The 25892-nt window shown below is 45.7% G+C and overlaps 1 protein-coding gene and 1 long non-coding RNA gene across 5 annotated transcripts in view; one reads left to right on the top strand and one right to left on the bottom strand.

Moving 5' to 3' along the window:
* The window catches only part of elfn2a (extracellular leucine-rich repeat and fibronectin type III domain containing 2a), a 108403-nt gene that overhangs the window by 78341 nt on the left and 4170 nt on the right, over nt 1-25892 (bottom strand). The gene's annotated exons all lie outside the window — the stretch shown is intronic.
* On the top strand, nt 955-7377 carry LOC145653237 (uncharacterized). 2 transcript variants are annotated; one of them, XR_014119613.1, is made up of 3 exons: nt 955-1080; nt 1979-2160; nt 6602-7377. It is a non-coding gene; the product is annotated as an uncharacterized LOC145653237 (long non-coding RNA). The 2 variants fall into 2 exon arrangements; XR_014119612.1 differs by lacking the exon at nt 6602-7377 and adding an exon at nt 5157-5347.

Below are 25892 nucleotides of genomic sequence, written 5' to 3' on the forward strand. Positions count from 1 at the left end.
AGTGCAGGTCGATGACAGCCTCAAATCCAATAGCCAAATGGATTTTAACTGTAATCGTATAGATGCTGGAATGTTTCTAGTCTTCATGGCTTCTGGAGGAAGCTCTTCAGACGGAGGGCGGGAGAACGAGGTCTTCTCTGCAGCCCTCACACCCCAAAGGGGTATTCCCTCAAATGGCACTTCCAGGAGGGTCCGGAAGCCGTCGGGGTAAGGCAGAGCAAACATCCCCAGGCCAAGGCCGTTTGGTGGGGAGATGACCGATCTGGTCCTGGGAAAGTCAGGAACGGTTGAGGCTGCGTTTCTGAGTGCTGCCCGGACAGTTGTGCTCCGTTGCAGCGTTTTCATTATGCATCGCCTTGCGCAAAATGAAAGAAAACTCAGTTTGTTTCACAAGAGCTCTGAGGTGATCGTGGAAAGAGCACTTTAATAACTCTCAGGGCCCCTTTTGAGGTTTTATGAAAACCTCATAAACAGGATCAGTTTTAGCTTAAATGCACCTGCCGGCCTGTGGCCGGTGAAACGGGGGTCATACTGGACGTGGGGTGGAGGGAGAGTAACACTTGGGTGGGCATGTGATTACTGCTACATTAGTGTGTGTGTGTGTGTGTGTGTGTGTGTGTGTGTGTGTGTGTGTGTGTGAGCGCTCTGTCCAATGCCACTATCACTTGCACGCACATCTTTCCCAGAACTGTAACCTCTAACAAAGTTCAGCAGTGTCATTCCAAACCCCCCCACTTTATCTGCCGAGCAGGGGCCGTGTATCGCCATGGCAACACGGGGGTGTTCCCCCACGCGCCTGCCACTGCAGTAAAACCCTGGAAAAAAGTAATACCTGTTAATCAGTATCTAAACCTCCGTAATGGTTAACTGGGGAAATTACCCAGCATTCATTCTCCGCAGTTCCTGCTCAGACCCACAGACCCACTCTCCCAGACGCTGCGCACAAAAATAAATGCCATCCTGTTCCCCTGACTGGTAATCGCTGAGCTGTAACACGTAACATACTCCAGCTGCTACTTTTGTATAGTACCGATGGGAGCAGAAGAGGAGAGGAGAGAGATTAATGGTGAAGATACTAAGGTAGATGGATTAGGAGAACATTATTATTATTATTATTATTAATACGCGTGGCATTTCTTTTTCCATATTTAGACATTTTTCATAATTGTCATTTGAAGTATTTTAATGTTTTCACCTCAAAAGGAAGTATTTTGAGGCACAATGCACATGTAATGTTTGATGCATCTTAGACTTTGTCACCTCAGAGTATTATAGGCACGGCTCTGCTAAATTCACGGGACAAACTGGTTAATTTCACGGAACAGGTTTCTCACAAATGACACTTTTCACCGATTTTAGAAGACAAATCCTACATTTCACAGTGTTTATTAAATAACACTTCACTGCATAGCTAGGACAGTGATTTAGCCTCACCAGGTTGCCATGCTAAGCTAACAGATTAGCATTATGGTTGAACTGAATGTAAGGCTTCATTCTCTCTCGCCAAGTTTAGCACACATCGATAGGCATCGCCATGGTAATGTCGGTTTAGCAAGATACCGGAGCCTTAAACAACTTTCAAAGAATAACAGCCATGTGTATAATTCCCCTGAAAGGATTTTGTAAGAAACTTGAATGTCAGTGTTTATTAAAACTGAAATCCACACCAGAAATCAAAAGGAGAACTTGTGCAGGTGGAAATGCATAACATTGCTACTTTTAGGAAACCACCCTCAACCCCCCCCACCCACCCACCCACCCGACATTTTCATTTGAGTTATCTCCATAGCAACAAGAAATCTTTGGCATTTAATTGTGTGCTGTCCAAGATGTATCCAATAAAAAATATACGTATATTTTCCAGTTTTCATGGAAAATGGTTTCCGACCATGAAACATTTTCACGGCCATGAATTTGGTAGGGCTCTGATTATAGGCTGAGCTCCACTCAAAAGTTACTGCCACCCTTTTATCCACAGTCATCCCTAGAAAAATGTCAGACTAAGGACAGTGCCTGCTGAGATCATCTCCGACCACGCCGGGGGCGAACACAGCAGTAGCAGCGCGCTGTTGGACACCCCCGCCGGACCGCCCACTCTCCAGGCACCACAGCACAGCTGGTGAAGTCAAGCACCTCGTGGTGGACTCCCTATCACTTCAGGTCAGAGGTCGGCGTCCCGCGGAGAGGCCGTTTTAGAGCGGTGCGGGGAGGTGCAGTGAGTGAATTCAGACGACGTTGCTTTAGGCTTTAAAAGAAGCAAAGTGCTGATGGCCCCCTGAAATGGTGACATGTACTGGTGAATGGATGATCTAGTGAATGGATGAACTGGTGAATGGATGATCTGGTGAATGGATGAACTGGTGTACTGGTGAATAGCTGATCTGATGAATGGATGATCTGGTGAATGGATGACCTGGTGAATGGATGAACTGGTGAATAGGTGATCTGATGAATGGATGATCTGATGAATGGGTGAACTGGTGAATGGATGAACTGTTGAATGGATGATCTGGTGAATGGGTGATCTGGTGAATGGATGAACTGGTGAATAGGTGATCTGATGAATGGATGACCTGGTGAATGGGTGAACTGGTGAATGGGTGAACTGGTGAATGGATGAACTGTTGAATGGATGATCTGGTGAATGGGTGATCTGGTGAATGGATGATCGGGTGAATGGGTGAACCAGAAGTCTGCCGGCCCTCCCAGTCCTGGCTGCCTGACAGCAGCAGGGCCGTGGGAGAGACCACCAGAAACAGAGCAGCAACAGGACAGGAGAATGACCTGAAAATGCCTCCTTCACATTTTGGCCGTTTTCCAGAATTAAAATACCTACAGGATGTTGCAGCATGTAAGTACAGGCTGTTTCAGCAAGGGCGATGTGCATCGCTGGCAGAAAGTTTTGTTCAGTACGGTCAACTCTCTACTCAGTCATGTCTAGTATGACCTTCAAGCATCTCCTCAGTCATGTGAAGACCTTTTTAAAACTCTTTTCAAGCAAGACTGAGACCATGGTTTGCTAACTGTGCAAAAATACATGCACTGTCTAAGCAGATCTACTAACAGAACCCATGGGGGACTGTGTCTTTCAAAAAAGCTAAAAACACAATCTGTCTGCTTTCCTTTGCAAACGATTGTCAGTGCAAATAGGTTAACTTAGCACCCACAAGGCGATTTGCCAAACCTGAAAGTACTACTGAGGACCAAGATTGCGTGTGTAAATATCTTTTACATATTTCATGGCCGCTGTTACTGTGATGAGAGGGATATTATAAGAGAGGTAGATTATTCCAAACCATGTCAATTACTCCAAATAGTCACATATTGTGAGCATTGTTGGCCAGAGGAGGATGGGCCCCCCTTTTTTGAGTCTTGGTTCCTCTCAAGGTTTCTTCCTTGTGCTCCAGGGAGCTTTTCCTCACCACTGTTGTCCTTGTTTTCCTCACTGCTGGCTTGGACTGGGACATTTGTAAAGCTGCCTAGTGACAACAGATGTTGTAAAAAGCGCTATATAAATAAATGTATCTTCTTAAGTCTTTAATGCCATGTTTACGTACTCGCTTTTCCTTGCAGTTTTCCCACAGTTCAGGTGAATGAAGATGTGGTGAGCAACAAATAACACCCACAAACTGCACATGCCATTTTTTGGGACTGCCCACGTGATACAGCACGGTTTATTTGGGACCTTTGGAAATCAGGCCTGAGAATGGTACACCTCATATTACGGCTTCGGTTTTTCTCCTGGAAAAAAGTGAGCCCCCGCCAACCTTTCTCCGCGTGGAGCCAGTGCGATATCTTCGAAAGATTCTCGGTCTGGTTTTAATGCCCTTCCCAGAATTCCCAGCAAAAAGTCTGCCATGTGAAAGCCATTGCAGCCCAGCCCATGGCACTCTCTTTCACCTTGTGCTTTAGGCAAAAACCCCTCTCACTTAATAACTGCAATTTTTTTTCCCTTTATCTGCTGCCAAGGGGTGCCTCCGGGGTCTATTTTAGAGCTTATCCTCTTTTCAATATACACACTCCCAGTGGTAACAATATGCAGCTCTGTCTCCCCCGCTAATGTAGAGCGTCGGATCCCCACCCCGCCCCACCTCACCGAGCTCTAAGTCCCTCCGAAACCCAAGAGCCTGTGGTCCAGGAAGACGCTCCGTGAAATGTCTCGATATAAAAAGCAGGGTGGCTAGTAACCGGCTGTGACTAAATTAAAGCGGAACTGAAGTCAATTTAAATTTGACATTTCTTTTTACGGAACACAATTAGCTGTGTCACTTATACACACGTGTACACACCTCTTGTTGCTCTGGATGATGGTAAGGGCACATCACCATGGATACGTGGTATTGTCGAAAAAGAAACATGAGTGCACACACAAACATACAAACAGAGTCACACACACACGCACACACACACAGCTGAATCTCAATTATTTAATCTGTTTTGCACCCTGGTGATGGTGGATTTCTCATCTATTGTGCCCTGCAGTGGGCGTGCATGATGAACCATGCATGAACGCACACACACACACACACACACACACACACTCCACATATCAGTGGGTTACTAAAAGACTGCCTGCTCTTCAGAGGAAGTGTATACACTACATGTTTATGAAAATGCAGCAGTGTGTGTGTGTGTGTGTGTGTTAACTGAGCTATCCATGAAACCATGAGTCATGCAGTAGAAATGATGGCTAATCTATTTGAACAACCTTCTCCCATCTATGTAGGCTACAGTAATCACATAAATATTTAACTGCCTTGTTCACCAACAATGAGGATCTTTGATAGACAGAATATATCTTTTCTCTCACTTTCTCTCTCCCTCTTTGTCTCTCTCTCTCCACACAATCTCTCCCTCTCACTGTATCTCTCACTGCATAACATCATCTTTACTAGAAAGGTCTAGACAGCTCCTGCTCCTTTCAATATCGCTGAATATGCAAAGAGTGATTTTACATATTTCAAATATTTTCAAATAAAATGCATCATTCATCAGTTACGTTTCTCGTGTAATCGCTTTTCGTGCTGTACGAGCCTAAATATAGGGGCTCATTGCTCATATGAAGCCTTCCATGGTTTTGAATAAATGCTATTCAAAATGTAATAAGAGGTTGTATCACATCAGGGGCATCAGCGTGTGTTTCGTTTCGTTCCCAGCGTTAGACGGACGCTCCTCTTCACAGCATCACCTCGCTGTCACACGCTTGTCACTCCACGGCTGCTGTGTTGCCATCACTGGCTTCCAGCAGTTGTTCAAATGCCTGACGCTTGCCTACATAGCCGAGAACCACCCGGGCCTCTTCTTCCGTGACGGCAACGGCCGAAGCCCAAGCGCTAATCCTGCACCTATGGACATTTTAGTAATTACCTTCTAGCAGTTGTTCAACATTGCACTTATTGTTGTTGGATAGAAATCTTTTTTTTTTTTTTTGCATTTTTCTGTATTTATTCTAGGTTTCAGCAGTGATCCCTGTATTTAGCAGTATTCAAGTTCAGTGTTATCTTTAGCTCTAATCTACTGTACTGGCTAGGATATGTTGTATGAGTAGATGACAAATCCCTTTTGTAAATCACTCAGGATAAGAGCGTCTGCTAAATGCTACAAACATAAATGTAAATGTAACCAGCCTTCCATGTGAGCTACAGAAAATATGTTGTAGCCTGTTTTAAGTTTCACCTAAAATACTGGATCGGACAGTTACATTTCTACAGGTATTATCTTTGTCTTTCTTGGAAGTTGAGTAGTTTGGTCTGAAGTCCTCAATGGTCATTAGATTAAGGAAGATCTGATTAATGGTTGTGGGGTTAGTGAAAAAGAGAGAACGAGAGAGAGAGAGAGAGAGAGAGAGAGAGAGAGAGAGAGAGCGAGAGAGAGAGAGAGAGAGAGAGAGAGAGAGACGAGAGAGAGAAGGAGAGAGAGAGAGAGAAGAGAGAGAGAGCGAGAGAGAGAGAGAGAGAGAGCGAGAAGAGAGAGAGAGAGAGAAGAGAGAGAGAGAGAGAACGAGAGAGAGAGAAGAGAGAGAGCAGAGAGAGAGAGAGAGAGAGAGAGAGAGAGAGAGAACGGAGAGAGAGAGCGAGAGAGAGAGAGAGAGAGAGAGAGAGAGAGAGCGAGAGAGAGAGAGAGAGAGAACGAGAGAGAGAGAGAGAGAGAACGAGAGAGAGAGAGAGAGAGCGAGAGAGAGAGAGAGAGAGAGAGAGAGAGAGCGAGAGAGAGAGAGAGAGAACAGAGAGAGAGAGAGAGAGAGAGAGAGAGAGCGAGAGAGAGAGAGAGAGAGAGAGAGAGAGAGAGAGAGAGAGAGAGAGAGAGAGAGAGAGAGGCGAGAGAGAGAGAGAGAGAGAGAGGAGAGAGAGAGAGAGAGAGAGAGACGAGAGGAGAGAGAGCGAGAGAGAGAGAGAGAGAGAGAGAGAGAGAGAGAGAGAGAGAGAGAGAGAGAGAGAGAGAGAGAGAGAGAGAGAGAGAGAGAGAGAGAGAAGCAAGGCCAGAGGAAGAGAAAAAGGACTGAACAGGAGAGAAAGTTCACCTTGACAAATACAGAGCGAAAATGCTACATGCTAAATGCTAAACGCTATTGACTTTTTGCTTGTGTTGCCTCGCTTCCCAGGTCCTCTGCCCCTACGCAACGGTTCTCAGGCAAAAAGGGAAAAACAACCTCGGTAAATAAACGGGCAATGTCGAAAGCTAGTGCATCTCAGGGAAACGTCGGCCTTGAACGTCCCTAACAGCTGGCCCGGGGGGGCGGACTCTCCTCGGAGGTCGCACTCTGCTCCGCTCTCAACGCCGGCGTGACGGATTATGATCGCAAGCAACAAACGGAGCTGGGTGGTAACGGAGGACATGTTACATTACGTTACGTGACCAAATCATGTACGGTTACGGTTTTCCTTTCTTTTACTATAACACCCCGATTAAAGGTTTACCATATGGTCACATCCCGTGACTGGAGACATGCAATTGTGAGCCCTTTCTAGGTCGCTTCAATTACCTTTCTGGTATGATTATGTATTTAATGTCTTGCTCTGGGAAAGGCTCTCCTTGCCTTTCAGTAACACACAACGCCGTTTGAGGTTTGTTTATCATGAACACGGGAGTCGTTTCATTCTTCGTTTTGTTTTCCATCAACACGGACTTTATCCATGTTGAGGAAAAGCTGAACGCTGAACGTGTGTGTGTGTGTGTGTGTATTTGAAGATAAATCGCTCATTACTGGAGCCTATAGGGAGAAAATCCAGACCTGTGTGGTAAAGAGCACTGAATGCATGTCTCTGTGGGTTAGAGGTTTTACTTCATATACTGTAAGTTCTTGGTTAAAAATGAAAATGTAATATTTGATTTGGTACTGTGACAGGGCCAGTCTTATATAAAGGAATGAAGAGACTTATTTTCTCCTCCGTTTAACAGGGACATCGTTTTAGAGAGCAGTAACATCGTTTTAAAGAGTAGTAACATTGCGTTAGACTGTAGCAACGTTGTTTTAGAGTGTAATAACATTTTAATGTCAACATGTTTTATTCTCTGATATACTGCGGGAAGCCCTGTTCACTGTATCAGCTAGCTCATGTCACATATTACAATTATGCGCTTACAGGCAGATGTCTTTCATGAATGTAGATTGGTACATTAATATCCTAATCGTGCACAAGTGGTGTTACGTTACGGCCCCTCTCCCCAAACGTCTCCCTGTGCGTGCGTGTGTGTTCGTCTGCATGACCACGCCCTCCTTGTGTTTCACACCTGCTCCTTGTTGTGTGTCGTTAGTGTGTATGTATATAAGTCCTTTGTCTGCATACTAGTTTTGTCGTTGTTTGAAGCAGGTTAGCTTGCTAACCACGTCTTTGTATATAATAAAACGTTTCGTTGCGTCAGACACGACTCTTCCCCGCATCCTGCTTTGCCTCCGAACGTCCAGGTGGTACAATTATTTTATTAGATGGCGTTTCGTTTGAAAACTTAGTTTTCACAACTGGAATGTTGGGAGTCACCCTGGCTTGCGCAGTAGTGGACCAGCGTTGCAGAACTGTCTGGCAGGTAAGGGGTTAAAGGCTAAGCGTTTAAAAAAAGGTAAATGAAGTAATAAGATTACATTACTTAATAGTAATAGAGTAATACTTTGGATGAGATTACAGATACAAGTCTTAAAGTAAACCTCACAACCCTGACTGCAAACAGTAGTATTTGACTTAGACACGAGGTCTGTTCTATAGATGACCTCAGAACAGTGCCGAAAGGGTCGTTTTCTTAAATCGGCTGCTAAACTAACATCTACTATCTTTACTGACTCTGTTTTGTTAATGGATTAAAACAGCATCAGAAGCAACTACTATAATCAAACTTCAAAAATATATCTAAAACTGGTGTAATGTTGAGTACTATTCTGTCAAAAAAGAGGTAACAATATTCAATCTAAAACCACTGATAAAAAGATCTCTCTCTCTCTCTCAATATTTTATATATATAATATTAATAAATATTGGGAACCCCTAAAGCAATATTAACCCTCAGTAAATCAAAAAATTATACTATCAGAACTCGCAGAGAAACTGAATTTTCTATTATGCAAAATCAGTTTTGGGAGACATGGAATAACTCGAGCACCCACAAAACCACAAGAGATATGCAAAATGGTACTGAGTGAAAAAAAATCTTTGGAAATGTCTACAGACAAATCCATCAGGCCACTCCACCAATTTGATCAGCCAACAATTCCAATTACTTAAATATACAGTCAAACCTCACTCTGTTGTGACATTGAACACTCACACACACATCCCCCCCCCCCCCACACACACATAGAGTATGAAGTGAGTTTGTCACAATGATTTAATAACGCCCTCCCTGTCTCTGTCTGTCTCCTTCCTGTGACTGTACAACTACACGTCTCCTTAGAGGACTCACAGCAGAGAAGCATGATCCAACAGAATCTGCACAAGATTAATAATGCATGAATAATGAATTAACAATAAATAATAAATGCGTCTGTTTAACCATTAGTGTGAGCAATTCATAGTCCCCTTGCTCCTGGGCACAGTGGAAACAGATGCTGGGACTGAATTGTTTGACCTTTAGGTTCACAGTGCACATGTGTGGCACACCACTGCACTGTCCTCAGCAGCAGACACACACACACACACACACATACACACACACACACACACGCACACTCCTGCCCCACTGCTTTGCTGTGCAGTATAATCCCCATCTGAGTAATCCTGTTAGCAGCGCTGCAGCTACTAGGCCCTGCAGGCTGTGGTCTACTAGGCCCGGCAGGCTGTGGTCTACTAGGCCATGCAGGCTGTGGTCTACTAGCCCATGCAGGCTGTGGTTTACTAGGCCCGGCAGGCTGTGGTCTACTAGGCCCGGCAGGCTGTGGTCTACTAGGCCATGCAGGCTGTGGTCTACTAGCCCATGCAGGCTGTGGTCTACTAGGCCCGGCAGGCTGTGGTCTACTAGGCCATGCAGGCTGTGGTCTACTAGCCCATGCAGGCTGTGGTTTACTAGGCCCGGCAGGCTGTGGTCTACTAGGCCCGGCAGGCTGTGGTCTACTAGGCCCTGCAGGCTGTGGTTTACTAGGCCTGGCAGGCTGTGGTCTACTAGGCCCGGCAGGCTGTGGTTTACTAGGCCTGGCAGGCTGTGGTCTACTAGCCCATGCAGGCTGTGGTTTACTAGGCCTGGCAGGCTGTGGTCTACTAGCCCATGCAGGCTGTGGTCTACTAGGCCCGGCAGGCTGTGGTTTACTAGGCCTGGCAGGCTGTGGTCTACTAGCCCATGCAGGCTGTGGTTTACTAGGCCTGGCAGGCTGTGGTCTACTAGCCCATGCAGGCTGTGGTTTACTAGGCCTGGCAGGCTGTGGTCTACTAGCCCATGCAGGCTGTGGTTTACTAGGCCTGGCAAGCTGTGGTCTACTAGCCCATGCAGGCTGTGGTTTACTAGGCCCGGCAGGCTGTGGTCTACTAGGCCCGGCAGGCTGTGCACTGGAGTGGCTGTCATCCATCCACAGGCACCATCGCCGCAGGCCCACGCCAAAGGACGGCACCCACCGCACACGACGGCGTTTATCTCCCCGACCGTCCCTCCCTCGGGGCTTTGCCCTACCCAAACCATCTCCCTTTCGCCTGGTCTCTCTCACGTTCTCTTCCTTTAACCCCCCCCCCCCCCCCCCGCCTCAGTTAAGTGGCTTTATCACACGCTACTTCAGCTCGCCGCGATCCTCCATCCGCACGTGTGCTCCGTGTACGCCCAGCCTCGCGTGCCCCTCTGCGATCCTTCCTTTCACTTCTCCGTGCTCAAGTCCTCGCTGTTTTTCCCTCGGCAGCGCTGCACCTGGGTTATCGGAAAACAGGTTTATCGGTAAGTGGGGGGGGGGGGGGCACCTCCAGCACTGGCCCGACCAGACTGATGATCCGTGGGGTTTCGTCCCCCCCGTGTTCGAGCCAGTCATTCTGTTATAGCGTATATCGCCTCAAGTCTTGTTCATCCTTCACTCCCTTGTCTCACGGCTGCATGCTGCATCTCCATCCATCATTCTAGCTCTTAGAGAGAGACACGAACACACACACTCACTCACACACGCACACTGACACACACGTATACAGGCACAATGTCCTCCCGGTAGTTTTCCCCTGCGTAGCACATTAGCCAGTTGCAGGTGTGAAGTTTGACACATATTCAGCACAAACAGCTCACTATGCAGTGGGGGTACGTTTCACTGACGGACCAGAACATAATGGAATCCATTAACATCCTCATGACCTCAACATTAAGCACAGCTCCAGTCAGAGGCATTAGGATCAACCCTCTACAGGTCATGAAACCCAGCTGTACCCAAGCCAGACCCCCAGACAGACTTCAACCAGAGATGCGGAGCTGCATGGTATGTATTCCACATACAGTCCTGGAAAAAATGTGGTACAGTGAGGGTCAGTAGTTTGGAATTCCTAAAGGCATATCAGAGCTCTCAACAGGAGAAGTAATTGGTATAAGATTTTATTTGCTATTTTTGTCTCCGCTGACTTAAACTTAATAATAGCACGTCTTGCAAATATCGCAACATTATGGAACAGAAACACCAACATCAGGAGAATGGAAATTATCAAATGTTTATATACAGCACTCTGAATATTGGCATAATTGAGACTCTGCTAAAACAAGTCTAGAAGGTGAGTGCATGTGGGGAAGTATTCCTGCCTGGTAGGAGTATGAACTATGGGAATCGGTAAGAACACTGGAGTCAATAAATCAATAATCAACAGGATAAACTCTTCCAAATCAGCCAGACCCATAGGGATGGGACCCTATCTCATCCCTATGACCTCTGAACCTGACCTAAGAGGAGTGGGAGAAGCACTGGAGAGACTCTCTCATCCACCATTCAGATCTGGAGAGAGTCGTAAACTCATTCAGCACTGTGCCTCCATTCAGCTCCAGAGATACTACAGAACTTATTCAGCACTGGAGAGACTACTGAACTTATTCATCACAGGAGAGACTACTGAATTTATTCAGCGCTGGAGAGACTACAAAAGTCATTCAGCAATGGATGCGACTACTGAACCCGTTCAACTCTGGAGGGACTACTGAAGCAATTCAGCTCTAGATAGACTACTGAACCAGTGCCAGCCACAGCTCTGTCCTCTCAGGGCAGCTCCAAGTGAACACCAATTGTCATACACACGCACGCACGCACATGCATACACAACTCACAATTGTGCACAGTTAACCACAAATACATACATACAAAAACCTGTACGTACTTGCAAATACACACACACATGTACAAATGCATGCACAAACATTTAAAGCATTTGTCTGACGCTTTTATCAAAAGCAACTTACAATTATGATTGAGTACAACTTGAGCAATTGAGGGTTAAGGGTCTTCCTCAGGGGCCCAACAGTAGCAACTCGGCGGTGGTGGGGTTTGAACCAGCAACCTTCCAATTACAAGTCAAGTACCTTAACCACTGAAATAGAACCCCTGCATTATGATAATTATCTAAACATTGTTCATTTGGTTGTAAAATGCAGCATTAGGCCTACATATAAACTAACAGAACAAAACTGTAATGCAAATAATAACTAATATGACAAAGAGTTCACACATTTGTGTGTGTGTGTGTGTGTGTGTTACTATGGGGCTACTTTTCTTTTTAAGCAAGTAAACACTTTAAAGCAATTTTCTTGAGGTGTCAAAAATTTTCATAAACAGACTACTGAGTATACACAATAACAAAGGACTCACACACACAGACATACACAAATATTGGTACTACCTCATTCATAAAGACATAAATCTCACTTCACTACATTCACTGTACTGAAACTCCCTAGTCCTGAGCCAAACTGTATTCAGAGCCTAAACCCGATGAAAACTGGTACTATAAATCTAATCCTAACCCTGAACATGAGTAATCCCAAATCTAATCATATCAACCAAATAATGGAAGCAAAAATAATGAATTAACAAAAAAATAACAAATAAATAATAAAAGTCTTAACCCCTTCTAAAAAGCCTTGTGAAAGAGGTGCAGTGAAACAACTTTATAGAAAAATGCAGTGTCGTTGTACCTGCATTCAGAGAAACAGGTGAATACACACACACACACATACACACACTCACACAAACTCTGATTAATCCAGGGCCGTGAAGCAACAAGGCTATGGTTCCCACTCAGAGTAGGGCCAGTGGTGCCTCCTGGTACTCCTGACCAAGGATGACGGCAGCATCTCTGTGACATAGACGAGTGATTTCCTGATGGCAAGACACGACCTTAGACAATTATTCCACTGCAGAGCCTTCCCAACTGTTCTGAGGCTACATTTAATGATCTTGAGTGTTTGTAATTATTTTACATTATTTGGATGAGTGTGAGAGAGCTGGTTTTATCTTTTACACTCTCTCTTAGTTTATGGCTCTCTCCCTCTCCCCGACTCATGCCTCTGAACACTCTCTCTTCCAAGGCAAGACGTGGGGGGGTGTGGGTGTGTGTGTTTTCAGCAGAACCTGAGGATGTGTATCCACTAGAACAGAGAAAGTGGCCTGCAGTGAGAACTGTTGGGAAGCAGTGGGAGTGATCTGCAGTGGGAGTGATCTGCAGTGGGAGTGATCTGCAGTGGGAGTGATATGCAGTGGGAGTGATATGCAGTGGGAGTGATCTACAGTGGGAGTGCCCCACAGTGGGAATAATCTGCAACTGGAGTGCTCTACAGTGGGAGTGATATGCAGTGGAAGTGATCTGCAGTAGGAGTGATCTGCAGTGGGAGTGCTCTACAGTGGGCATGATCTACAGTGGGAGTGATCTGCAGTGGGAGTGATCTACACTAGGAGTGATATGCAGTGAGAGTAATCTACAGTAGGAGTGATCTGCAATTGGAGTGTTCTACAGCAGGAGTGATCTGCAATGGGAGTTCTCTACAATGGGAGTGATCTGCAGTGGTAGTGATCTACATTAGGAGTGATCTACATTGAGAGCAATCTGCAGTGGGAGTGATCTGAGGTGAGAGTGTTCTACAGGGGAAGTGCTCTGCAGGGGGAGTGCTCTACAGTGGGCGTGCTCTACAGTGGGAGTGATGTATAGTAACAGTAATGTGTACTGAGAGAGATCGTGCAGGGGCCCATTAGCTCCACTGAGTCAACAGCAGCATGGTGCACATGCCAGGACCACTCTTCATCAAGCACACTCCACACCATGAGGGGACTTAATTACACACTGAGAGTGTGTGTGTGTGTGTGTGTGTGTGTGTTTGTTTATTTATTGCTTTGTGAGTTTCTGTGGGTAGGTGGATGTGGGTTTTTGCATCTTACATTCTCAGCTGCCCTGTATCATGTGGCGATGCCTGTCTGCTGAATTTCTGGCTAGCTCCGCCCCCTGGGCGCACGCCTGATGTATTTCTGGCTAGCTCCGCCCCCTGGGCACACGCCTGATGTATTTCTGGCTAGCTCCGCCCCCTGGGCACACGCCTGATGTATTTCTGGCTAGCTCCGCCCCCTTGCCACACGCCTGCTGCAGTAGGTTAAGAGGAATCCCCAGGACAGCGGTGTCTGCCCCCTCCTCCCTACTGCAGAGTGTCCCATCAATCTTTACATACCCACCCCACACACACACACACACACACACACACACACCTCCACAAACACACACACCCCTTCACATACACATCCAGACACACCTCCACATGCACCTCCACAGACACGCACACACACCTTCAAATACACCATGACACCCACACACACACCTCCACACATCCACATGCAGCTCCACACAAACACACACACACACACACACACACACACACACACACACACACACACACACACACACACACACACCTCCAAATATACACCTCCACAAGCACCTCAGCGAACTACTAATGAAGTGGAAAATAAAATTAAATAACAGAAACACTTCCAGCTTATAGTAAGAATTGAATAAGGAAGAAGAAAAAAAGAGAGACAGAGAATGACAGCGTGAGAAAGAGAGCGAGAGGAGATATGGGGGGTGAGTGGGGAAGAATAATGATAAGGAAAACCAGTAAAGCTAATTCCGCCGTGTTGCCAGAGAACAGCTCTGTTTTGCTGTGCTCAGGAAGATTGTAATGGAGAGGTGGAATTCTCTAAGCTCTGGGGATTTGGGCTAGGCCTTTATGCATCACACTCCTGGCCTCAAAAACACAACCGTTCGTTCCGTGACTGAACGGTACAGACATCAGACCGGCCAGCCGTAAAAACAATGCCAGCATTACCCAGCAGCCACATGTTCCGAACCCTGGCAACTCAGAAGACAGGCCGTGAGCGGCTCCATAAGCAGTCTGGTTTACGTGCCTGGAGCAGTGGGGCATGCTTATAGCGCTTCACGACGTGCAGGCGAGGCGGGAAATAAAACACAGTAAAAATCCATTCTAAATGTGGAGGATGCAAAACGTGTTTTCGTGACGGGATGAGACGGCTCGCTGAACGGAATCCAGAAAATTTCTATTTCTGTTTTATTTTCAGTGTTGCACAGAACTACACACAGTCCAGGTCTCAAAACCGGTGGAAAGCAGGGATCTCTCTCTCTCTCTCTCACTCTCTCTCTCTCTCTCTCTCTCTCCCTCTCTTCCTTTCCCCAGAGAAGTCTGCATGCTACACGTGGTCACCAGTGACTCGTGAAAGTCACGAAAGTTTTCTGTAACCATTTTTGCGGATGACTCATCGCCCCGTGCAAACCCGCACGTTAAAACCCAAACGGTACTGACGGCTCGCCGCACGTTTTCATCACGCTTGCTTTCATTACCAAGTCGGTATAAATCCGTTAGCAGATTCTCCGATAAATTACACCAGCGAGGAAATCGACTGCAGATGCAGTGTGGTCTTTGAGGCCAGATTTGACAAATATTGACAAGGAAAGCCAGTTAGGACGTTCAAAGAGAGAAGATAAGAGACAAAAAGGGTAAGACACTGGGTTTTAGAGCAACAGACCCTCCCTATATTTCTGGACAAAGTTGGATAACCTACAAATGATCTCGGTCTATTAATGACTCGGCTCAAAAGTTTTAACATGAGCATCTTTCGTGGCAAAGAATGGGCAGTGAAAAATAGCATTACCAATACATTAAAGAGACAGAAACATCCACAACTGGTTTTTCTCGCATAGCAGTGCACCGCTGGACTCGAAAGCAAGCCCAGATCTCACCGGTTCGGCTCCCGCTTTTGAGGAGGCACAAAAGCCCAGAAAGAATTAGTTTCAGTTTTAGTGTAGGTCTTCACCTGGATGGCTGTTCACAGGGTGGCCCTAAGCCTCAGCACGAGGAGTGTGGTGAGCTTCCAACCACGGGGGGTCAGAGGCACACTTTATGGTGGGTTTGGCAAAGATCCCACGTAGGAAATAATAGTAAATAAATAAGGACCGAACTGAGATAAAAAGTAATCCGATCTCAAACAGTACCTGAGAATATTGATCTCTGACCCTGGAGTAACATGTGGAATATCCAGAAATGTGTTTGACCCAGCTGACTTTTTTTTTTTTTTCTAAAAGGCAATTCTAGCTAAAACAGCGCAACAGAAAGCCACTTTCACTGTTACAACGGCGGTTAAACAGAGTAGAATCAAGTTTGTAGGATCCAAGTCTCCCTGGGACATAATGGCCCCTCCCTGTGTGAGTCTGAGCCCCCTGCACAGAGCTGGCGGGGGGGCGGGGCGGGGTGGGGGGAGGTGTTGTGGGCAGGAGGCCCAGTGGCAGGCTTCCATCACAACACCATGATAGAAATCACAGCTTCTAATTGGACCAGATGGTTCAGAGAAAGAGGCCAAGTATTGTTGATCATGTATCTGCAGATGAAGAGACAGGAGCACAAAGACAATACAACACACACATGCTAACATGGAAGAAGGTTCTGAAGTTGGAACCGCACAGCGGCATTTAGGGTGTGAACCCCACACCCACACTAAACACACACCCACACCATGTAAAGAAACTTGTGCACGCAATTAGACACCCCCCCAGGGTTTACTTCGGACCATGTGGTGAGATCTGCAATATGTGCACAATGATTTCAGCACCTTGGAGAGCGGCTGGGCTCACGCTAAAGAGACAGTGGCTTTCAACACCATGGACAGCTCCAAACACATTTACTGCACGCCTGGCCTCTAATTAGACACTGGACGTTTTATCCAGTGATCCCAGACACATTTCTTAGTGTATAATTCTCTTTCATACATAGATTTGAGGCCAAATTAAAGCAAATGACACTGTTTTGTTTATTTTGCTTCTGACAAAAAATATCTATTATTTATTTTTATTTTTTTTACTTGACTATCACCCATAGTACTCTATATTGGCAGACTACTGCTGGACACTGAGGAAGGACGTTCCTGAGGACAAATATAGGCAAAAATCAAACCCTGTGCATTTCAGAAGCATATTTGTACACATTTTAAGTGTAACAGCTTTATTTATGATTAAGTAAAATATCAGCTCGATTATTATTTGATGATAGGTACAAGTACTGCATGTCAAACACTACAAACACACTCAAACACAAAGACACTCACACACAGACATACATACAAAAAGCTTCTATGGTCACTTTAACTGCTTGATGCATGTCTAGATTCCTGCGTTTGATTCCATAAAGCCTTAACCAGCCCCTAATCTCCCCCTTCCGATAAAATCACAAAGCCCACATATGAGTGCAGCAAATTAATGATGTTTAAAGACAAAAAAAAACATGAATAACAGAAAAAAAACAAAGAATGAGAAGAAAACAAAGTCTCACATTAAAACAAATAAACAGCGAATCTCTGGCTTCCGACCAGTACTTTGGGCTGAATTCGGCTGCAAGAACCTCAAGTTAAAAAAGAGCCATGTTTTCCTACTACAACGAACCAGCGTTCACAGGGTTTTACAACAGACCATCCGGATCGAGGAGCAAGGGTCGGTTCGGACTCAGATAGCATCGGCGTGCTCCCTGGCGGAACTAATGAAGAATAATTAGAGGCGTCTTCGTCCCGAGCAGACCGAGAGCGTGGATTTCACCAGTACCCGTGGAACAAGGAAGAAACGCACGCACGAATGCAGGGGTTTGTCATCGACACAGAGGAACCGCTTACTGGAGGGTCCCGGGGGGATGCAGCAGACACCCGTTCAACACATAGAGCCTACGATCAAACTCCGAGCTTCACACGTGCTCACTAAGGAAGGGAGACATGCAGAAGACAGAAAGGAAGACATGAGTATGTAGACACACACGCACTCACACACAAACACACACACACACCCCACCACACTGCTCTGCCATGAACAAGACTATCAGAGTGCACCTGTTTAGCATGCAGCAGGAGCAGACAGTGTTGGCACCTCGGTTGTGTTTTTGTGTGCGTGTGTGTGTGTGTGAGACAGGAGTGAGAGACAGTGGGACAGTGTGTGACAGAGACAAGTATAATGTCATCCACTGCCAACTATACATGTCTGCAGACCTGTGACACACACACACACTAACACACACACACACACTAACACACACACACACACACACACACACACACACACACACACACACACACACACACACACACACACACACACACATATATATATATATATATATATATATATATACACACACAGTGTATTTAAAAATTAATTGCATCTATAAGTATGAGAAACTGGTGCATTGCGTATATCTGTACATGGGCCTTGATGGGGGAGACCTTGGTGAGACATTGGAGGCCTTGAACATGGTTAAACACACACTTTGCAGACACACACACATACACACACACACACACACACAACCTGGGAAGACGACGAGGCTTTTCCGGCCCGCGCTCATTTAGACGGAGCTGATGGGAACGTGCGATTGCACACGCAGCCCCGCGGCACGCAAGGAATGACGGGCGTCTTGCACGATGGCCCTCCATACGGGGGGACGCAGCGATAAACGTGCTCCGCTAGGAGCACTGAGGATGAGGAGGGCGAGGAAGGAGGAAGAACCACAGGCAGAAGAGGAGTTTGCAGATTCAGAATGGATTCGTCCACGGCTCAGGTGAGCTTGCCTCCAGGAGGTGACGAGCCTGAAATTTTACAGAACGTCTGAAATCACAGTCAATCAAAGAGGATAATAACTGGAATACAGAGACGGAGTCACTGATAATTATTCCAAATGATGTAATTAGTTATTTATTCTGCAAGACAATTAGTCCCCCTCAGGCTTTCTTGCGCATGTAAACAAAGGAAACAGAAGCAGTGTATTCTGGGCCGGATGTTGATTGTGGTGGTCGGGAGGCTGATCAGTGAACAATGACCATTTCTACACGCCGTTTCCATAACGAAGTGGAACTGGCTTTGATTGCACTAATGACATCCTCCGACTGTATCTCACACATATCACAAGCTCTCATTAGCCCTCTCAACTCTCTAAGACGAGATGCTATAATTAGGTTCTAGATGCTTCTGTTTCAATACCCTAACAACCTTCCCACCGGTGAACGTGACTGCCACAGAGGAGCAGTCCAGCAGGGGTTGAAAAAGAGCAGAAGACTTAGGAGGAAAAGACACAGCAAGCACACAAACATTCACACAGCCATCGGCCTGTGCACACTCTGCCATCAATATACAAGGACAAAGAAGCATATACATAACCATCAATCACCAGCCCATCAGCATACGCACACACACACACACACACACGCACACACACTAACACACACACATGCACACACACACTCACACTCACACACACGCACACACACACACGCACACACCCATACATACATACATACTCACCCAAGCACACACAGAAACATACATACACACCCACACACATGCACACACACGCACATACACACACACACACACACACACACGCACACACGCACACACACAAACACGCACACATACACACAGACACACACACACTCACGCACACACAAACACAATCCCTATACATACTCACCTATGCACACAGACACACATACATACACACACTCATACACATGCACACACTCACATACAAATAAACACAAACCCCATACATACTCACCCATGCGCACACACACACACACACACACACACACACCCATCAGGAAACACATATGGACACACACTTCAATTTGATTAAAGTTCAATTTGCAGGTTGTCAAGCCATCTAAAGCCAAGGTCAAACCAAGCTGTGATTCTGTCATCCTGACAGTTCAGCGTGAGCACGGCTGGAGTGGAAATCAGGACTGAGACCTTTCAGTAAACCAAACAAATATTAATCAGTAAATCCATTAATCCATTAATTAATCCATTAACTTCATAATATTACTGGTAAGGAAACTACAAGTGGCCCATCAGGATGCCTCTAAATCAGGTGTCATGGAATCATAGAATTTGAATAATAATTTCAGGAATTAAGTAATAAACGGCATTACAGACTTTAGAGCTCAAGTAAAATCTTTTAAAAATAAACAAAAATGACAGACCTATCCATTATCGGCTTTCAAACAAGGGTCATTGTAAATATTGATAAATGAATACTCATTTAATAGAGTACCATGAAATACACAAATCATGTTATTTATGAATTGATCTATGTGTTAATTCACTGGTAGGACTCTACCATAGAAAATATCCACTTAGTGTCTTTTTTGACAGAATGCCAAGTTTGAGATGATGATCCTAATTTTAAACCATTCCCACCACCACAAACGCTATATTTCCTCCAAGCGTAGTATGATACACTGATATGAGCCTTTAATTTGCTTTTATTTTACCCCAAATTAAAAACAACACACTGCCTGCTTGGTCGTGTTCAGTCTGCTCTTTTTAGGTTTCTCCGGTCTGCTCGTGAAGAGGTGCTAGTACGCCCAGTCGCAGGAGAGAGGGAGAGCAGGAGAGAGGGAGAGCAGAAGAGAGGGAGAGCAGGAGAGAGGGAGAGCAGGAGAGAGGGAGAGCAGAAGAGAGGGAGAGCAGAAGAGAGCAGAAGAGAGGGAGAGCAGGAGAGAGGGAGAGCAGAAGAGAGGGAGAGCAGGAGAGAGGGAGAGCAGAAGAGAGAGAGAGCAGAAGAGAGGGAGAGCAGGAGAGAGGGAGAGCAGAAGAGAGGGAGAGCAGGAGAGAGGGAGAGCAGGAGAGAGGGAGGCGAGAGAAGGAATGAATGGACGATGAACTTCCCTTGATAACAACTTGCGTCTGATCACACCTCTGTCTCTCTCTCTCTCTTTCTCCTCTCACTCCATCTCTCTCTCCTTTGTTGCTCTGTCTCTCTCTGAGATAATCCATACGTCTTCCTTCCACGCACACCACCCACTCATACTTCCCTGCTCCAGGGGACCATCTGCCACACAGCCCACTCTCTGCATCTCCGACCTCCAGAACGAGAGAGAGAGAGAGAGAGAGAGAGAGAGAGAGAGAGAGAGAGAGAGAGAGAGAGAGAGAGAGATGTGTATAGAGAGTGGGGGGGGGGGGAGAGAGAGAGATGTGTGTATAGAGAGTGAGAGAGAGAAAGAGAGAGAAAGAGAGAAAGAGAGAGAGAGAGGGAGAGAGAGGGGGAGAGAGAGAGATGTGTGTGCATAGAGAGTGTGTGAGAGAGAGAGAGAGAGAGCTGTACAGTACTATCAAAGTAGCTCTTAACTGAACACAAACAGCAGATAAACATACACGTGAGCACACGCACATCTCATCCCAGATAGAATCTGTGTCATTACACCACACACACACACACACACACACACACACACACACACACATTTCTTTTTTTATTGGAGTATGCTAGGCCTTAACTTTAGATGAGGTCTTCCCTAATCCTCACAACACTCCAAGTTCACTTCAAATTCATTCCAAACTCACCCCAAAGTCAGCAGTGCATGTGGAGACACGATACCCAAGATAAGATTTAAATCGTCGTTCCATTGCATCGGTGCGCTGCTGCAACTCCTGGGTTAAGCTTGCACCTGGCGAGCCGATCCAAACACGTCGAACGCTTTTCTGACACACAATCGAACCAGAAGAACCAGCCCCCATTCAGATGGCGCGCTCAACCTTTCTGCACCAAACATCCCATAATAACAGCCTTTACTTTAAGCAACTCCATGGAGACGTGCTAATAGAGTAGCTGAGCCTCCGTTGGTGTCAGCGGCCCGACAGACAGAGTTTGAGTGACAGGGACGAGGGCATGGGGCAGGGGAGTCTGTTGTTACAGGGATTAAATGACCAATCCTGACAGCTTTAGCGAGAGAAGCCAGCAGGCTAGAAAAAGTCGAGGCAGAGAGGAGAGAGGGAGGATCCTCCGTGGATCCTCCGTGGCCCTCATTAGCGCCTAAAGACACGCGGAGGGCTCGACCCTGCCTCGACCCCGTGAGCCGCACCCTCCCCCCCTAAACACAGGGGTCATCCTCACACTGCTCGTGGTGCTTACGCACAGATGAGTGAGGGGAAAAACTATTGGGGCACACATGAATAGATGCCTTTTATATATATAGAGAGAGAGAGAGTTTCTCTATTTTAGAGGACCATAAGTAAGTGGACAAGTGAACGTAATCTAAAATGAAACTCATCTTCAAATATGGTTGACGGCAAACACTCGGGAATCAGCAACCACCCGCAGACCCACATTCCAGTGTTGATTTATGCTAATCACTTTGCTCGGAGTCAATTCATTAAGAGAGAGCGTCATTGACCTGGAGAGCTAATTAATAACTGTCCCTTATCTCTGCGTCGTCATCAGCAGACAGACGCGTGATAGGCCCGCGATCCCAATCGGATAAACATATAGATTAATCATGCATGGGTCACATCCTGGCTCGTTGAGTCCAGATTTGATGAAGGTGGGCTGGGTTTAACGAGACGAGGGGAGTGTCATCAGCCCCCCGTTGGTTAATTAGTGTGTCGAGGATAATTAGCAACACCTCCTCCCACCACAAGGGTAATCAAGCCATAGAGACGGGCAGGATAGGGTGTTAATGCATGTAGTGATAGAAGAGAGAGAGAGAAAGAGAGAGAGAGACAGAGGGAGATGGAGAGAGAGGGAGAGAGAGACAGAGTGATAACATTCACACATAGTAGGTATTAACTTGTACCTACACAAACGCGGCTTGAACAGCTCTCTGAAGAATATTACATGGAGCCACACATTCTCTGACAAGCTCACATGTAAGCAAACTTTCAGCAGTGGATATGTTCTGTCATCAGAATGTGTCCATTATAGAGCATTACTAACCCAGAGTAACAGAGACATGTCCATTATAGAGCATTACTAACCCACAGTAACAGAGACATGCCCGTTATAGAGCATTACTCACCCAGAGTAACAGAGACATGTCCGTTATAGAGCATTACTCACCCAGAGTAACAGAGACATGCCCGTTATAGAGCATTACTCACCCAGAGTAACAGAGACATGTCCATTATAGAGCATTACTAACCCAGAGTAACAGAGACATGTCCGTTATAGAGCATTACTCACCCAGAGTAACAGAGACATGTCCATTATAGAGCATTACTCACCCAGAGTAACAGAGACATGTCCATTATAGAGCATTACTAACCCAGAGTAACAGAGACATGTCCATTATAGAGCATTACTAACCCAGAGTAACAGAGACATGTCCATTATAGAGCATTACTAACCCAGAGTAACAGAGACATGTCCGTTATAGAGCATTACTCACCCAGAGTAAGAGACATGTCCGTTATAGAGCATTACTAACCCAGAGTAACAGAGACATGCCCGTTATAGAGCATTACTCACCCAGAGTAACAGAGACATGTCCATTATAGAGCATTACTAACCCAGAGTAACAGAGACATGCCCATTATAGAGCATTACTAACCCAGAGTAACAGAGACATGCCCGTTATAGAGCATTACTCACCCAGAGTAACAGAGACATGTCCCTTATAGAGCATTACTAACCCAGAGTAACAGAGACATGCCCGTTATAGAGCATTACTCACCCAGAGTAACAGAGACATGTCCATTATAGAGCATTACTAACCCAGAGTAACAGAGACATGCCCATTATAGAGCATTACTAACCCAGAGTAACAGAGACATGTCCATTATAGAGCATTACTAACCCATAGTAACAGAGACATGTCCATTATAGAGCATTACTAACCCATAGTAACAGAGACATGTCCATTATAGAGCATTACTAACCCAGAGTAACAGAGACATGTCCATTATAGAGCATTACTCACCCAGAGTAACAGAGACATGTCCATTATAGAGCATTACTAACCCAGAGTAACAGAGACATGTCCATTATAGAGCATTACTAACCCATAGTAACAGAGACATGTCCATTATAGAGCATTACTCACCCAGAGTAACAGAGACATGCCCGTTATAGAGCATTACTCACCCAGAGTAACAGAGACATGCCCGTTATAGAGCATTACTAACCCATAGTAACAGAGACATGTCCATTATAGAGCATTACTCACCCAGAGTAACAGAAACATGTCCATTATAGAGTTACAGTGCCCAGAACTACGCACCTCAGATAATGGCTCAAGCCTTCCCTTGCCAAGGTGAAACAGGAAGGAATGTCCAGGAGACCAAGTCTGGCAGGTCGGTGGCTCCTCTTACCACATGCACCAACCCCAGAGGTCAGCGACTGGTCGATGATGGGTGGATGCTTACATTCTGAGCTCTAACAAACATCCGCACTTAGGAAGGAGCTACACTAAGGAGGAAAAATTAATTAATTGTGAATTATGTAAAAATATCCTATGCCAATCCATTAGAACTTAGAACATAGGGCCCTGCTGGTGTGCGTGTGCATGTGTTTGTGTGTGTGTGTGTGCGTATCACTTTTAAGCTTTGTAAGGTATTATTCTTGTTTATATAAAGCACTTTGCATGAAATGTGCTGTACAACTAAACTTGCCATGCTTTAGGGAGTTATACAGAGCCTCCCTAAAGTGCAAGTGTCAGGGGAGAGAACAACTTGGCCTCTCGCCAGTGTGAAGGCGTGTGTTCGCTACTTCTGAGGCTTCTTTCCGCGTGTCTTTACGGTAGTGACAAGATCGGGCCTCTGTTTTAGTTTCTGGGAGGATGAAAACACACAGGATTGGGGTGAGGCAGAGGAGAGACAGGCAGCCGGGTGGTTTCCCTGCCGATTGAAGGCACGCCGGGAAAAATGCGCCAGGTCTGCTGGGTAAAGATCAAATGTTCATTCTCCTTCAGAGAAATGCATATTGTGCAAGTGTTTGTTTTGGTTTTTGTGTGTGTGTGTTTAGGAAACCTTTTGTTTATGCTGCCCATAAGAAAGTTGCTGGAAACACTTCTGTAGTGTACAGTTATACAGAATCTCTTTCGGTTCTGGTGTTTTAAGAGTAGGGTTACTGTTTTCAACTCAGGCCTTATTAAAACTGTCATTTCCCATTTGTAGCTGTGCACAACGTAACCTTGCCAGCGTTTCTAGTACAGAGACATGTGCTGCTCCTCTGTAGCTTCTCGCTGAGTGGTTTAAGCTTTCACAAACCCTGATAAATCTCAAAAACCGAAAAGTTTTGTAAATGGGAAACTCACTGGAGAGTGACTAGTATCTTTACATGTTCTGCCTCTGTAAATGCATATAACCTATAAGTTTTTATTGACTTTCTCTGGCATGTGTGCTTATCCATTCTCTCCACATTCATGTCGGAAAGACATACTGGGCAAATGAGTCTTGCTTGTTATTCAAAACCTATAAGACTTTCATGCTAGTTTCCTGTTCCCTAACAGGACAACCAGTTTGCTGAAGGCGTAAACAGTCGCTAAACTGATCCTTGTATTAGACTACTGAGACATATTAAACTTACAGTCAGTGACTTTGGGAGAACTCAGCTGTTCTGAAGCACAGCAGCCAATCAAATACAGCCCCTGCCCCTCACAACATGACTGACAGGACAACAGAGACGCCTCTCCCCCGCCCCCCGTTAAAATAGCTTCAGGCAACCACAGAGACTGAATTGTTTTCCGACTGCGTATATATGTGCTAGAATGTGAGAGGAATTTCGCCAAATATTAAAAAAAGTCATTGGATGTAAAATCTTTGGCCAATCTTTTGGAGGCAATGTCAAGTTTCTGTTGTGCATGAACATAAATGATTGATTTGTTTGTAATAAATAATTCCTGTTTGAGATTTTAAGGTTTTAAAGCTGCTGTAAGCCATTTTTTAAGAACACTGGTTAAACATCCTTTTGCTACAAGAGTTGTTCTGAGACAAAAAGGCTATCATGAGCTGTAATCCACAACTAAAAGCCAGCGAGGAACCTTTACATGAAGGCGGTCCTGTCCTCCTGTCAATCAAGTTATGTATGTAGACTAAGAGCTAGGCATGCATGTGGCTTTAGGGAGGGGCTTTGGAGAAGGAGGGTGTGGATTGGAAGAGGGGAGGAGCCTTGTTGGCTACATCTAGCACACTTTAGCAACGACTACAACAACACGGACAGCA

The sequence above is a fragment of the Electrophorus electricus genome, chromosome 23 (genome assembly GCF_041902795.1).
Source record: "Electrophorus electricus isolate QZ-2024a chromosome 23, ASM4190279v1, whole genome shotgun sequence".
Lineage (NCBI taxonomy): Eukaryota > Metazoa > Chordata > Actinopteri > Gymnotiformes > Gymnotidae > Electrophorus > Electrophorus electricus.